We start from the raw sequence: 16,251 nt of genomic DNA, 5'->3' as shown, positions 1-16,251 counted from the left end.
TGACAGCATGAATGTCCACCAGAGGCCTCAGGTCACTCACTGGCCTCTTGAGTCCCCAGGACCTTGTGTAATGTCACCACATTCTCTCTGCTAGGGTAGTTCTCACATGGTGAGTTGTGGAAACAACTTGTGTGGGTCGACACTGATATTTTATTTTGAATAAAATAAAGAAAAACAAGGAATATGGGTAGAATGTAATAGAAAATATCAAATATTTAAAAAGTATAAGTAACTTGCAAAATTTCATTTGATTTTACAAATAAGTATACAATGGTTCATGACATAAAATATACTTCCAACCTCAGGTTACATTAAAAAATTAGGCTGAGAAATTCAAAGTAATCTCTCTTATTTTCTTAGGCAAAAGGGTATGAGTAGTTTAGATGTTGAATGTTCTCCAAGACTCTTGTATTGAGAAGCATTAGTCCACAGACTATGGTATTATTAGGAGGTTGTACAAGCCATAAGTGGTGGCCTAGTGGGAGACCTTTAGGTCCTTGTAGGTGATCTTCAGATTTTCTCTCCAGATGATGAAATAAACCTTTAAGTTCTGCCATTTACTCTTGCCGTGATGTGTGTCCTTGCTATAGACACAAAGCCATAGCACTAACTGATAGTGGATAAAAACCTCTAAAATGACAAGTCAAAAATAAGTCCATTCTCTTTATAAGTTAATTATCCCAAGTATTGTGCTACGTGAAAGATGACCAGTCCAGAGTACTTAAAGAACAGATTGCTATTAATAATTCATTCACACTTTGAGTCAGGAAAGTTCAGAGAAAAGGTAACACTAAAGTTATGGACCTGAGGGGTCCTTAGAACAATCTAGAATTACTTCAAGGTAAAAATAAAGAATGACACAGCAATCCATGCATACTGTAGCTTTAATACAAGAAATTTATAGAAGTGAAATATTTACAAGTAAATACTGTACTTGAAAGTTGCTTTGCTTTTCATCCATGTGCTCTCCAGGATACTCATTAAATAGTAGAAGATAAGATATATAGAGTAAAACTAAGGGAATCTACTTATGAACAAGCAGGGATAAAATACCACAAACGATATCTCTCCTGTTCTCAGTCCTCACTGCCTAGAACAAACCTCATTGTTGGTCTACAAATGGAGCTGTGACAACAGCCTCAGGGAGGAAGTGCGGTTTAGAAGAAAATTCCCCACCTGTGAGTTTCTGGAGCATCAGAAGTCCAAGAGAGACACTGCACCGTGGAGAAGTGGTGCTGGTCTCTTAGAGAAAGATGCTGCGTGGTTTCCTCACACAGCCTTTTCTTTGAATTTCTTGTAAAATGCTCATCACTGAGACGTATTGTTTTCTTATGACCTCATCTGAAGGATAGGCTCATTGCTTCATGTTGGCTCACTGTGCTGGGTAGAGTAAACTGTATGCTGATAGAAATAAAATTGAGGGAGGAGAAAAGAGCTCATCTTTTTGTAGCTGTCATGGATGTAAAATTTCTGGCAGCAAAGTGAGACTTGTGGTAATAATTGTGACACAATGGATTTTGACAAGACAGACTGTTGATATGTTCATTTGCATACTGATGGGAGGCACCGCCTCTTCACACTGTGTGCAGTGGGCCCAACATGGAGGCTTCAACAGGCCTGCAGAGCATGACGCTGCTCTATCACTGGAGGCCAAAACACTCTGAATGCTGAAGGGGGCGTCTGGGCTTCTGAAAGGAGAATTATGAAAGATAAATGATGGAACAATAAACATTAGACTAGTACATCCTCATTGGGGAACATGGAGAATCTTTTGAGGTCATGTGGCAATGACCTTGACCAGGTACCATCAGAACACATCTGGTTAACCGTTAAGAGCTGATTTCCTGATAAACTTCAGCAATGCTTAGGTTATTCCTTGTGACACCTGAATACTACAGAGAAAAAAGCAGGGAAGAGCATCCATCATTCTTGGCCTACCATTACTCTCTTCCTAAAGACACAAGTTTTATTTTGGAGGTCTTTCTCACTGTATTAAATTATTTTCCAAAGAAAAGTGTTCCAACTGGGTGAGTGAACGTATCTTAGGGCTATGGCAACTGGCTCATCCAAATTTCACAATTAGAGTTGCCTGTTTAAGACCACAATTGGCATCTGGATATTGTAATATATTAATTTAGAAAAATAGGAGAGGAAATTTAGCACAAGGAAGATGATAAAGGCGATAAACTTTATGACCATTTGGTTCAGGCTATAGTGATGTATGTAACTATTGTACTGTACCCACGGAAACTGATATTAGTGGATGAACTCTGCCCATTTCTTTGCTTAGGACCTATATGAGGCTAGCAATAGGTAAATAGCAATTGCTCAGATAAAAGAGTTCCTGTTCTTGGACAATAAGATTCTGGAGTCTGAAAGTTCAGTTTTTAAAGGACAGGAGCTACTCTCGTCACAGTGGGTTTTTCCTTGCTATTAAATATTTCCAGCACCCAGTCCATACCAGCCACCTGGCTCTTGGCAGTTGGGCATAGGTCGAGCTCTGGAAATATTCCTGGAAAAGAATTCTTATCACAACATGCAACCAACACCTGTTTATTAAAAACAGCATTGCATTTGTAGGATTCTTTACTTCTGACTGAAGTATTTTCTATAACATCTGGTTGCTTCTACTTTACATAAATTAACAGACTGTCATCCCCTCTTGACAGTTACCTGTTTAGTTTCACTTCATTAAATGCCACTTTTCAAAAATAACACAAGATGTATGAACCACAACATGTAGTTAAACAAAACAATACAAATAAATATAAATAAGCAGAACAAGAGTAAGAAGAAAAAAAAGTCCACTGGAACATAAAGCTGGGAACTGGCCTATTGCCTGGCTTGGTTGTGTACTCAGTGATGACCCATGTTAACCAATTTGCATGTAATGTATATAACACTTTATAAGAGCTAAAAACCCTTCTCTTTTAAGTTTACTTTTGAGATAGAACTGAGTTCTCATTGCTTACTAGAGTAAAAAGCAGATCTGCAGTCATTGAACATCTGGGATAACTTGCTAAGGCAATGTCCCTGATACACCACAATGGGGGATACAAGAGATGGCTCTGGGGACTCGGGGCACCTCAGAGCCTGGGGCCTCACCTGCCCAGTAGTCTCCAGTCAGGGACCTAATTCTGTGTCCAACTTGAAGCAAATGATTAGAACAAAGAAACTCAAATTCACATTTACCAGCCCTAGCTCAGGGTCTTATCTCTTTGATAAAGTTACATTTCCATTTCTATGTTAAATAACTATCTATGGGAAAGTTTGTTTTCTATGAATTTCTACATCATTTATATTGATGGGCAAAAATGGTAGAGTTTTATTTTTAAATTTCTATTTTCTTTAAAAATTTTCATTCTGTATCTATCTATTGCTCCTCTCTATTATCTTTCAGTGTGACCTCTGGGCAAACAGAGAGGACAATAAAATAAATATATCATGTCTTCTGTAATTAGCAATGCGTGTAAGTTTTGTTACTATTTAAATTAAAATCGCATTTAAATTATTTAACTCTCTCTGTGTTAAATACACATTACAATTAAGAGAATCTAACATTTTACTCATAATATTCATAATATCATCTCAGTTCTCCCTCGGCATACTGTCATTCTTCTGCTAAGTATGTCAATCATAATTCCTTTGCACTGCTCCTAGTCCTTGGCCAATATGACCGAGACATGTAATGGGCAGATAAAGAGAATATATTTCTGCAAGTTTTGGGAGAAATGGGGTTCCACAGACACCATCACTTTTTATTCTAAAAAGTAAGAATAAGATGTTAGGCAAAATCAACGTGAATTTAAGATTATTTAACTGTATTAAAAAAGTGCAAAATGTACCGTGGGCATTTTGTATTTTCACTTTCCCTATGAACTCCCCTCCCCAATAACAGTCTTAATTCTGTTTGATTTGGTACACAAAGGTTGTTAAATGAAAAAAGGGGAAATAAAGCCAACAAAAACAGCTGAAACTGTTCCTTAGCAGTCAAAATATATGGTTGACTTTAGAAGACAATGACAACTTTATGGTCTTTAAAATACTAGTAAGCTTTGGGCAAACTAGGTTGGAGAAGGCATGCAAATTAAATGTATAATGTGGATGAATGAAAAAGACTGGGCATTTTCGACTGCCCATAGATTAAATACTTTTGTGTGCGGCAAAGAATGATAGCCAGAATTCAAATGACTATCAGAAAATTGTTAAAATAGTTTTAACACATATGAGAAAAGGTTGCCTCACATATAAGAATTCCCCAAAATGGATTAAAACATGACAAACAACCTAAGAAAACTGCTAAGATGAACAGGCCATTATAGGGGCTAATAAGCAGCAATATGTAAAATTTTGTTGAGAATCAGAGAAATTGGAATTAAATCAACAGTAAAATCAGATTGGAGAAAAATTAAGAAAAATGATAACATCTGAAACAGAAATGAAGAAGGTACTTAGCTGATGGTGTGATAGGGAGGCCCAGATATTTCCAAAATAAATTTGGAAATATTTCTTAAAATTAAAAGTATAAACGCTATTGAACTCAGAAATTCCATTTTAGGCATCTGTGCTGTAGAATTAAAAACAGCACTAGCTCATCAGGATATTAACCTCAAGATAAGCAATCATGACACTGCTTATGGTGGGGAAAAGATCTGGCATCAAAATGAGAGTGGGTGAACCTACTGCCTTCAGCTAATCAAAAGAGGTACTTTTAGGTATATTGGGTTAGAATCAGACCTACTTTGCAATATTGTGCACCTCCCATAGAACGAATCACTGCTATGCCAGGGCAGTATGCTGTGGAGTACAATGCATGACATTATGCCACTTCTGAAACTGGCCTGGGACCAGATTGCTGACGTGGGTGAAGGTAGGCTGAGGGGTTGGAGAAGTGGACCAGTTCCTGGAGAATGTTACTTTCTCTTTTGTATTACTTCATTGATTTCATCTACACATGATATACAAGTCAATATAACTTTCATAATCCAGAAGTTAAGGAATGAAATAAATTTAATGTAGAAAAGAATATGACCATAGATGCATAAAAATCAAGCAACTTAGTTACGATATAAGCATTTCACCTTTGTGATGGAGACTTGGAATCTAGCTTCCAAATCTAAGGCTCCTGTCCACTTCAACTACAAGAGGAAAATGATGAGCAAGACTTGGGAGAGGTAAATCTTAAGATTTAGGTGCATCTAGGAGTTGAGGATGCCAGAGAGGGAGCATGCTATGGTTTTGTTCGTAGAATGAACTGAGCCAGCTCGTAAGAAGGAAGTGAACCTGAGGAGAGGAGACAAGAGTCTCCAACGGAGGTGGGAGATACAAGGCAGGGAGAGGGAGAGAGGTAACCCTGGGAAGCACGGGAGGACATCTTCACTCAGCTCCTCTAATCTAAATCCTCACGTCAGAGTAAGGAGGATGAATCCAATGGATATTGGAAGGTTGGGTCAGGCAGCCCTGTGATAGGAGGTGACAGGAAAGTTTCACACAGCTGGAGGAGAGCAAGCTGGGTCTTGGGAAGATGTCTTTGTGCAAAGTCAGGGTCTTTGTTAACACACCAGCCTCCTCAGACCTGAGATGGAGAAGAGTATGATAATAGAGGACTTACTGGACCCCATATGGATCAGGGCAGGAGGGGAGCAGAATGTCCAACTACATATGGCTGGAGAGGCCCTCACTCTAGTAGGAGTTGGAGAGGAGTTTGGATTGTTACTCCACACAAGATCAGGACTGGCCTTGACTGACCTTAGTTTGGTATCTCTGGAAACTCTTGTGTCAGAAACTTCCTTTATGTAGACACTCTTTAATTCCCCAGAATACAATGGATATTCTCCTCAATGTGGGGTCTGTCTAATTTGAAAGCATTGTCACTAAGGAAGATGTCAGATAGGAAAACTAAAAAACCCAGAGGATGAAGAAGATGTATGTCCCGAGATTTGGAATTAAGTGTGTTTGGGTCACATTTCTTTGAGTCTAACTCCCCTAAGGCAAGCAACTGCCCTGGAGCCAGCTGCTCAGCACACAGTATCTTGTAACTTCTTACTGAATGTCCCCACCCCAATCTTCCCCCTGCATCTTAGTCACTGCTTCAGGCTCCCGAGTGCAGTGAGATCGGAGAGGCAGGCTGACACAGCAGAAGTGAGGCACGGAAGTCTTCTGGAGGTGAAGCCTGTGACTGTGCCCAAGCCTGCTTCCCAGCTTCCCACAAAGGCTTGGGCATCTCCCACTTCTGCTTCTGTTACAGGTTACATCTTCCTGAGTTCCATAGTAACTATTTTCTTTCTTCCTTGATTTTAAAAATTAATTTAATCATCAATTTGATTGCTTTTTATTAATGTGTAATATCTTTTTAAATGGAATTGAATCAATATTAAAAATATAAGATAAAAGATTACAAATTTCTCCGACCTATTAAGCAATATCTCACAACTTTTGATGTGTAATTGTCTTATCTTTTGCTTAGACTTGCTTGAGTTATCACTAATATTATTGACTTTTATTAAATTATTTTGAAATGTATTTCTAAAAAGAATTCTTTCTTTTTACCATTAACTCATAACTTAATTGCAATCAGTCAAATAATACAATCTGTATGTTATCTACTCTGTAAAATTTGTTAAAACATTGTGAGCTAATAAACATTCCCTGTATATTTGAGAAAACTAACATCTAAATTTTAAGAAGGAATCTATGAATATTCATATTGTATTGTATTTGCTTTCATGTTTTTCTATTTGTCTATATTTTATCTTTTTTTGCTTTATCTGTAGATAATTGGAAAAGTTGTAATGTTTCCATCATGATTATGAATTTGTCCTTGATTTATTTATAATTTTAATGTTACTCTTTATGTGATTCATATAGTAAGGGATATTTAGATTTGTTAAATTTTCTACCCAAATGGACCTTTCAATATTAAGTAGCATCTTTCATTCTACTTAATAATGCATTTTATCTCAAAGTGATATTTTTCTGGCTACTGAGTGAAATATTTCTCCCTACTGTTCAAGTATCCTGGAATTCAGTGAGTAATTCTATCTGGTGCTGTGGATCAGAAGAGAAAACATGCCTCTCTTAGTAACTTTTCTCTTAGCTTTTTATATCAAGCATAAGATCAAACAAAACTGCTAATAAGATAGTATGAAATTTCTAACATTCAGATCATATAATATAAATGTTTTTCTTCCTGTCAAAATTATCTTTCAAGGTTTTTCCAATGCTTTCATATTAACATATAGAAAAATTGAGAAATGAAATTTTGAAAAATGTTTTTGTTGTTCCGTGACTACTTTATCTTGGACTTCATTGTCATTGTTTTTAATGTTGTATTTACTCAGTATTTTCTTCTTTGAGACATTTAGCTTACCTCTAATTTGAAGTATTGTACATAACACTGCAGTGAACATCTTTATGACATGTTGCTATACTTCTTTCAGGTTACTCATTTCAGATTGCTGCTATTATTGGAGAACACTAAGTAAATTGTCCAAAAGAAAATTATTGGGGTGAAAAAATCTAAAGAACTTTGTGACTCTAAAGGTACAAGGAAAATTACTTTCCAGAAACAAATGTGACTTTCTAACATTCCATAACTGAACATTTCCTGCTAATTATTTAAAAGAAACATTGAAATACATTCATTAATTTGGGGTTATCAGCAAGCAGGTACTAAATCAATTTCTGTTTTTTCTTGTGTGACTCAATTCTTTATTTCATCCTTAGTTCTCCTACTGAAAGTGTATTATTTTTAAAATTAATTTGTGTCAAAATTACATTAACCTATCAATGCATTTGTGTCTCATTTTTTATTAGTTTTTGATTTTCAGCTAACAAGAAATTTCTGCCTCAAAAAACTGTACTTTCTATGAGATCACACCTCTTCCTTTGTCTTCATACAGGGCTGACTCCAAGCAAAACCAGTCAGGTCCATAAGAACTATGCTGTGCCATAAAATAAATTGATCTGCGGGTCCCCGTTCCTGCTTTCCAAACCTTCAGATCTTTGCAGCTTCTTGGAGTGCCTCATTAACCACTAAGCCGATCCATCAGAAACCTTCTGCTCTCTTGCATATATTCAGCTGACTATAGATTTTTTCACTTTATGTAAAAATCCTAAAGTCCTTAGTTAACCATATGCCCTATAGTAAATTATAGCTGAGAATAAAATATCAACTCTTCAATTGTGTGTTTCTTTAATCCAGCTAAATTCTCTACATTAGCATAGTATTTATGATATGTTGTAGGCCACATATAGATCATAGAAGATCATTCATGTATTGCATTTTGACTTTCTTCTTGAACCTGGCAACATCAAATAAACTGCGGGGTGATTACTTTATGTGGAAAATGTGAGTGATTGCATGGTACAAGAAAGAGGGAAACTCAACTTTCAACAGACATTACATTAGTGAGTGGAGGTTGATGAGGCATTTCCTGTGTTCTTTCTCCTCTGCCCAACACCATGGAGATAATGTGCAAAGTGTTGTCAGATGTTAAGTTAACATCATTTCTCCTGTGCATCCCATTTATAAATTCTACACACATACACTTACTTTCTCTTCACCCTCTGCATACAACCAAGTCATTCACTATTTAGATTCATGTTTTTCTCTACTCCTCATGACTTTTTATCAAAAGAGAAAAGTATTTTGATATTTTTCATTGTTTCACCATATTATGTCAAGTCTTCATGGTGCTACATATTGATCGAGGGGCACTTTTATTCTCTCTTCACATACATGATTTAAGCAAATATAATTACAGACTAAGTTTGTGATTTGCCTGCATTGATAATCAATCACCTTGGTTACTGTTGTGTCAGGAGAAGACTTCCTGCACAGACCAACTCCTCCATCTGATGTCAACTCAGTAGTTATTTCTAGCTTGACTAGAGATAGGTACTTCTAGTTCAGATTTTATGGAAGCGTCCACTCCAAGCATTGGCATAGTGTTCCAACAGGTTCTAATTCAAATGCAAGCTCCTATTTTATCTTCATACTGGATCTTTACCTTGTAGCCTTCCAAATAAAGTACAAACATTTGTTCAATCGCTCAGGTCCAGAACCTGGAAGTCTGCCTTGATTTCTCTCTCCTGGGCCTGCTTCAGGCTGTCAGCAAAGCATGTTGGTGCTGGGACTGCTTCCAAATGAATCCTCACACACCACAAAGCCCAACCTTCCATCTTTGCATGGCCAAGCATTACACAAGTGTCGGCACCTTGCCCTTGTCCCTGTCTATGGGCTGTTGTCCAAACTGGCCACTAATGGATTCTATGTTACAGTGCATACTTGGTAAGTATTCACCAAATGAATGAATGAATGAATGAATGAATGAATGAACTATAGGTATTATTAGTCTCACTGTATCAAGAGCATTAATATTTTATGCTCCACTACCCCACTGCAATAGGACACACCGGTTCATATCTCAAGTACAGGTTATAAAATGGGACTGATTCTCCTTCCTTTTTGCCTTTTCTTATGTAATGCCCAGAAGTGGAAGCCATGTGGCATGTTATCATGTAATCCTTTCCTCACTTTTCCCTGGAGAGGGGATGCCTGACACATTGGGACTCACACGATAAATCTAGGGTGACTCGATCAGTGTTGTGGGTTCACGTCAGCAAAGCTGAGGTTCTTATGGGAAGGATCAGATGCCTTTAGCTGTTCTGTCCTTGTCAGCATGTCAGTCCTCTGTGGTTTGTCCCTTGGCTAGAATGAAGATGAAGCTGGTTATCAAGTGTTATCTATTTCATCCTAAACATGCCTTCATTGAATTTCAGATGAAAATTAAAGAGGGAACATTTCCCCTTCTGCAATCAGCAGGTAACGTTGCATTGCTTTTACTTATTGAAAAAGAAATAACATTGCATTTGTCTCTCATTAAGCATGCTTAAAGAGTGCCTCTTAGTTTTTAATGTGAGTGAAACTCCACATTGTTACTGGTTTAAAAGTTAATTATAGAAGATTCTGCTAACAGTACAAGTTTAAGTTTCTGAATAGAGAGATTAAAAAGTCAAAGTTATGAAGAAGCAAATGAAAAGTAGATAATATTTATTGTATTGTATTTTTGAGATGGAGCTGTTGCCCAAATAGTTTCAAATTCTTGATCCTGCTTCTCAGCCTCTCAAGTAATGGCAATCACAGGTATATACCACCACATTTAGCATTAGGAAGAATTAGATAGCCTGGAATTCAACAAAGCAAGTGCTATCTTTATTATTAAAAAGATGATCTTTGTCATATCTAATACCATGTACTCTGTTTTCATAATCCTGTCCAGGTACAATTTTACACGACTCTGCTGTGTTAGTAGTAAGGAACTGAGGACATTTGAGTATCTTAGCTCCTGTTGTATGGATAATAATCTGCTGGGAATTACTAGCAGTTAAATATTATCAACTAATAGCATGTTTCATTTTTTAATGAGCATGGCATCTCTCAAGAGTACGATTTTAGTCAAATATTTAGTGCTAAGCATGTTCATTCCTCTCATCACCAGAACACAGAGAGGATATTTGCTTAATCCCTTTCTTTATGATTGCACCAATGATTGTGGATTCACATCACTTTGCATGATGCAAACCGATTACTAATGCTTCACAGTGACCACTGGCTCTTGTTCATCTCACTTGGATCATGACTGCTGAGTGATGCACACTGGGAACTGAGTGTTGAGGATATGTTTCAGGTGTCTGTGTTCCTCACAGCAAGTAATAGCGTAATGAGTGCTCACTGAATGTCTTTCAAAACTGAAATTTAATAGGAAGGCAAAGTTAATGTCACCTTAGTTTCTGAAGTTCATGACTTCACAGCCATTTTAAAACAATTTTATTATTCTTTGTATTTGTTACATTGCATTTACAAAGTTGTTGTTTTAGATATGTCTTTAATGATATTTTTGAACATAAGAAAACTCTCCTCCAGATTTATATCTCTTCCTCCTACTACCAATGGCCATCAGCCATACAGATACCCATTTACCCCTCCATCCCTTCATATGTATTTATTATTCAGCTATCATGCAACAAGAACCATGTTACAAGCCTGGATAAGCAAGTGCACCAGCAAACATGGTTCGTAGCCTCATGAGAATCTGAGCAAGTTCTGACAATAGGAACATGATCGTGCCACAATAATTCTGAATAATAATTAAATTAGTTATGATAAACCATATAGGATAGTAACTAAGGCAGCATGAGAAATAAAAATATTATATCATGATTACATAATTTCAATGTTTTTCTCAGAAAAATAATTTCATGATATGATACTGCTTCACAACTTTAGCAATATTCCATAGTTTTGTTTAAATGCTAAATAATTTTCATTTTCTTCCTCATTTACCAGATTTTGTCCTCAGTATCAGTGTGGATAACTGTATTCAACATTAATATTTCCATTCTTATCCATCTATGTTGTTATAACTATCTATGTTGTTTTTCCATCTATGTTGTTGTAACTTTCTGGTCTACTTTAATATTATATGTGGTTTTTATTGTATGAGTTTTAAAGTTTCAGTATCAATTAAATTTCTGATATAGTTCTGATATAGAACATAGTTTTGATAACTATATTTCATTATATATATATTCATAATTAATTTTATGCATTTTCCTCTTTTTTAAAATTTTTAAAAAAAATTTTTTTAAAGAAAGACTAAACAAAACAGAAAATAGGTAGAAATAATACACACCTTCAGAGAAAAAAATAAACAGTAAGAAATCACTAGTTGATGTTTACATATTATCATTTTACAAATAGTTGTTCAAGGTACAAAAATGGAACATGTAAAGTGGGAATTCAAACAGAGAGACCACAAACAGTTCTGTTAAACTGTCCAACAAAAACTTAGTAACATGGTTGTCAGTCCTACACACTTAAACCTACATGCATTTATCCATATCTTCATTTATGTTTAAATTAAACAGACTAAAGCAGGTTAAAATAATTCTGAACAAAGAATGATAGTATTGCTGGATTTCACATTGTGACATTACGTGAACAGCACTGGGTACTGTAGTGTCTTTTTTAAAAATGTAATTTAAAGAAAAACTAACCAAAACAGAAAACAGGTAGAAATAATACGTAATTTCAAAGAAAAAAATAAACAGTAAGAAATCACTAGTTGTGATTACAGATCGCCTTCTTACAAATGCTTTGTATATTGTCATTCTTCATTTTCAGTATTTTGAATGTTTCTCCATCACTGATTTGCTTTTATGCAATATAATGTTCAGTTTGTGTTTTGTCAAGTTTTTGATGCCTTGTTTTAAACATTATTTACATCTTATATCTTTGTTTATCTGCTTTTCCCTTGTCTTATGTTTTCTTTAATATTGCCCCTATGTATATGATTGTTCTTGAGAATAATAAGCATATATCTTCTAAATTTTCATTTATTTAGTAGGTCTTTTCTTGTAATATATATAATCTCTCTCTTTTTTAGTTTCTTTACATTTTTTTTTACTTTTCTGTTCCTTCTGGGAAGCTTTCTGTTTCAAAGGTCCATGCTTTATTTACCTTTTGGATTAAATCTTCATGAACAAAATTGATAAGTGCAGGCACCTGGTGGCACATATACATGTGATGTATATGTCTCCTTACATCCCACACAGAGAACACAGATTGCTTCTCTGGGGGTCACACATAGACTCCTGTTCTTAAGCCAAAGCTTTGTAAGAATAGCATCAAGATTAAGTGTTCCTTGCCCTGCTTGCATTGGGTTCTTCTGCTACCCTGGAGACTCGGGTGTGCCTTGTTGGCCAGGTGGAGAGACTCCAGTTCCACCCAGGGCAGCATCTCTGCTTCTGACTGCCTTTTGGACCTCACTTTTTACACTGCAGCTCAAGGATGGGGGCACCCTGAGTGAAGACTCCTGCACTTGCTCTTCCCATGACTTCCCATCCACTGGAGAAGATGGCTTCTAAAAGCTTGTGTTGGAGGAGGGCCTTGGGCATCCAATTCACCTAAGTGTCTGGAGAATTCACTTCTTCTGCTCTGAATTCTTCGTAGTGACTTTGAACTTTTCAGACAATTTGTTCCAGCCAAATTCATTGTATTCACTCGCTATAAATAGAAATTTTCTTCTTTTAAACCTTTTTATTGGTACATGTTTATAGTACCTAACTATTTACATTGCTTGTGTAGAATTGGTGCATGTAACACATCTCAATTCGTTTTTCATCCTCTTTCTCTTCCCTCTTTTCCCATCATTTCTTGATTCACTTCTCATTTGAGGAAGATATATCTCTCTACTTCTTATTATCTACCTTTTACTTATATTTTGAGTTTCTCATGTAAGAGAAGTTACATCCTATTTAAGTTTGTGTGCCTGATTTATTTCACTTAACATTATGTTTCAAGGTGCATCCATTTTCCTACAAATGACTCGTTTACCTTTCTTTATGACAGTGCTATGCCATTGTGTGTAAATACCATATTTAAAAAAATTTAACTGTTAATGGACAGATAGGCTGCTTCAAAGATCTAGCTATTGTGAATTGTGCTGCTATAAATATGGGGACTCATTTATTCATATCACATGGTATATTCAACTCTCTTGAGAATATACGTATTTAGAAGAAGAGTAGGTATGTCAAATATTTCTAGTTTCAGGTTTTTGAGTAATCTCCATATTGATTTCCATATTTGTTGGTTATAGTAGTCTATAACCTTTTAGTATTATATAAGGATACTCTTTTCCCCCACAACCTCACTAACATTTGTTGCTATTTGATTTCTTGATGATAGCCATTCTCCACCTCTTCATCCTATGATGCCTCTCTAATATATTGTGATCTTTATCAAACATCAAAATTTGAAACTCTAGCCTTATCAGGTGTGACACTAATGCCTGTCTTAACAATATAAGGTAAATGGCAAACAGACCTTACTCTAATTCATGTGTCTGCAGTTACAAGCAGAAATGTCCTCCAGAAAGATACAGCTCAGTGTTGCAATCTTCTAGAACTCTGTGACCAGTTATCTTGCTCCACTATCTCCCTCAAATCACCAAGGATTCTGGAACAATGATGTTGATAATGAAATCTCTGGGAGGCATTCATTTTTCAACTGGGTCATTACGTTTCCTTTTCTAGCTTGTTGAGGCTGTTAATGTGCAGAAAAGTTCCCAGATATCATCAGTTATAAATTGATTTGGTCAATTTATTTTATGAACTTACTCCTTGAAGGATTTTGATAAACACTGAAATGAACAAAAACCCTTCATCAGAGAATCGATGATGGAGGCTGGAATAGGAGAATGAAAGAAATGACATGTACACAGAGAAAGCCATTTTCTAGTGTATGAAATGCTATTCCCTGCCAAATATGATCACACCCACTGAAATCTAGCAGGCATCCAGCAGAGGCGTGTAAGGTGGGGTCAAACAGAACAAAATCTCTTTTTCAGATGTATGAGATGCACCTGGACAATATGACAAATATTTAAAATTTTTATAGTAAAAGACATATTGTCATTAACACTCTTCAAAAATATCACCCTTTTGCTTCAAATTCATTTATTCCATTATTCCTGCTCCTTGCTAAAGCAGCTCTGGAAGTCCTCTTTCATAAGGGTTCCATGGCTGTCTCAATATGTGGAATTAGTTCAAAACATTTGCTTCTCATGGCCATTTTGATCTAGGGGAATGGTCAGAAGTTGCACAGAGCCAGATCTACTGAAAAGGTAGATAAAGACACACCAAAGCGTGAATGTGAGCTTGTTTTTTTGTTGGATGATACCAGGCAGCAACATAGATGCTATTTTTGATGATATCTCTTATAGATAGTTAGATATATAGATCATATAGATAGATAAATAGATAGACTTTCAGAACCGCTATAGAAAGTGACAAAAATGATGGGATATTTGTGTTTGAGGTGAGGAGCACAGTGGACCCTCATGTTATGACCAGCCTCACATATGAACAACTTGAGTTATGACCAGAATTTTAGATTTAGAGTATGACCAAAGTCTTGAGTCACAGCCCAAATGCTGGTCACTCATGTGGCTGTAAATGAAGATTTGCAGTAACAGAAAAGCATATGTAAGCTCATGAGAGCATTAGTCTCAGCCCAGGTACACATGTTCATAGACATGACATTGATCAGAGCTTTATGTTATCAGTATGATTACTACTATCTAAATGGCCACCAAAAAAAGCTAGAAAAGAAGCTAAGAAAGGAAGAGAAGGTTAAAAAAAAAAACAGAAATCACAACGAAAAAAATCACAATAAAAAGAGGAAATTGTGGAGAAATATGAAAGTGCATTCGTGTGAACAATTTCACTAATGCATACAGCACATCAAAATGCACTACCTAGACACTTTTACAGAGAAAAGATTTGTATGAAGAAGCTCAAATTCATGAGTCACGATCAACAGTGTTAGATGAGGAAGAAAGGCTACTCTTAGTATGGATAAATGAAAGACAGATGAGAGGTTATATCCTGAATCTATAATTCATGAAAAAATAGGGCTACAAATGCAGACATAATAAAGAATAATTCATCAATGACTGATAATGGTAAAACATGGCATGCTAGTAAGAGGTGGTTCCACCATTTGAAAGTGAGTACTGGTGCTCACGGCATAACTAGAGGTGATGAAACAGCCAGTGTTGATAAAAACACTGCGGAAAATTACACACACCAGTTTGAAATTATGACACAGAGAAATGGGTTTTCCCCTCATCAGATTTTCAACAGTGATGAAACTGGTCTTTTCTGGAAGAAAATCTTCAGGAGAATGCACAATTCCCAGGAAGAGAAGAAAATGTCAGGCCACCAGCCTATAAAGTGTAGGATAAACTTATTACTATGTGCCAATGTGAGTAGAGACCACGATCTAAAGTCTCTCTTAGTTTATCATTCTGAGATCCCCAGAGCTTCTAGAAAACATGAAATCATGAAGATAGGTTAGGGTCATGTGCAGAGCTAAAGCAAAATCTTGGGAAACAAGAGTACTTTTTCTTGAGTGAGTCAGGGAGCTTTCTGTTCTACTATTGCTAAATATCTAGAGGACAAAGGTTTACCACACGAGGCTGTCCTTATCATAGACAAGAGTCATTGTCACCCAGGAGATTTGGAAGAAGAACTGACTGAAGAATCCCTATGGCTCTAGTTGAGCTCCTCCCATCTAATACAACTCCTTCACTACAGCTGATGGTCCAGCAGTTCTGGTGAACTTTAAGAAGCTGTACACCAAGACACTGTTCCTGAAGTGCTTCCAGATTGTCTCAGATATAA

The sequence above is a fragment of the Cavia porcellus genome, unplaced genomic scaffold, assembly GCF_034190915.1.
Source record: "Cavia porcellus strain 051 isolate PalLab524CR breed Dunkin Hartley unplaced genomic scaffold, mCavPor4.1 scaffold_20, whole genome shotgun sequence".
In the NCBI taxonomy this organism is placed as follows: domain Eukaryota; kingdom Metazoa; phylum Chordata; class Mammalia; order Rodentia; family Caviidae; genus Cavia; species Cavia porcellus.
This window is presented reverse-complemented; position numbering follows the sequence as displayed.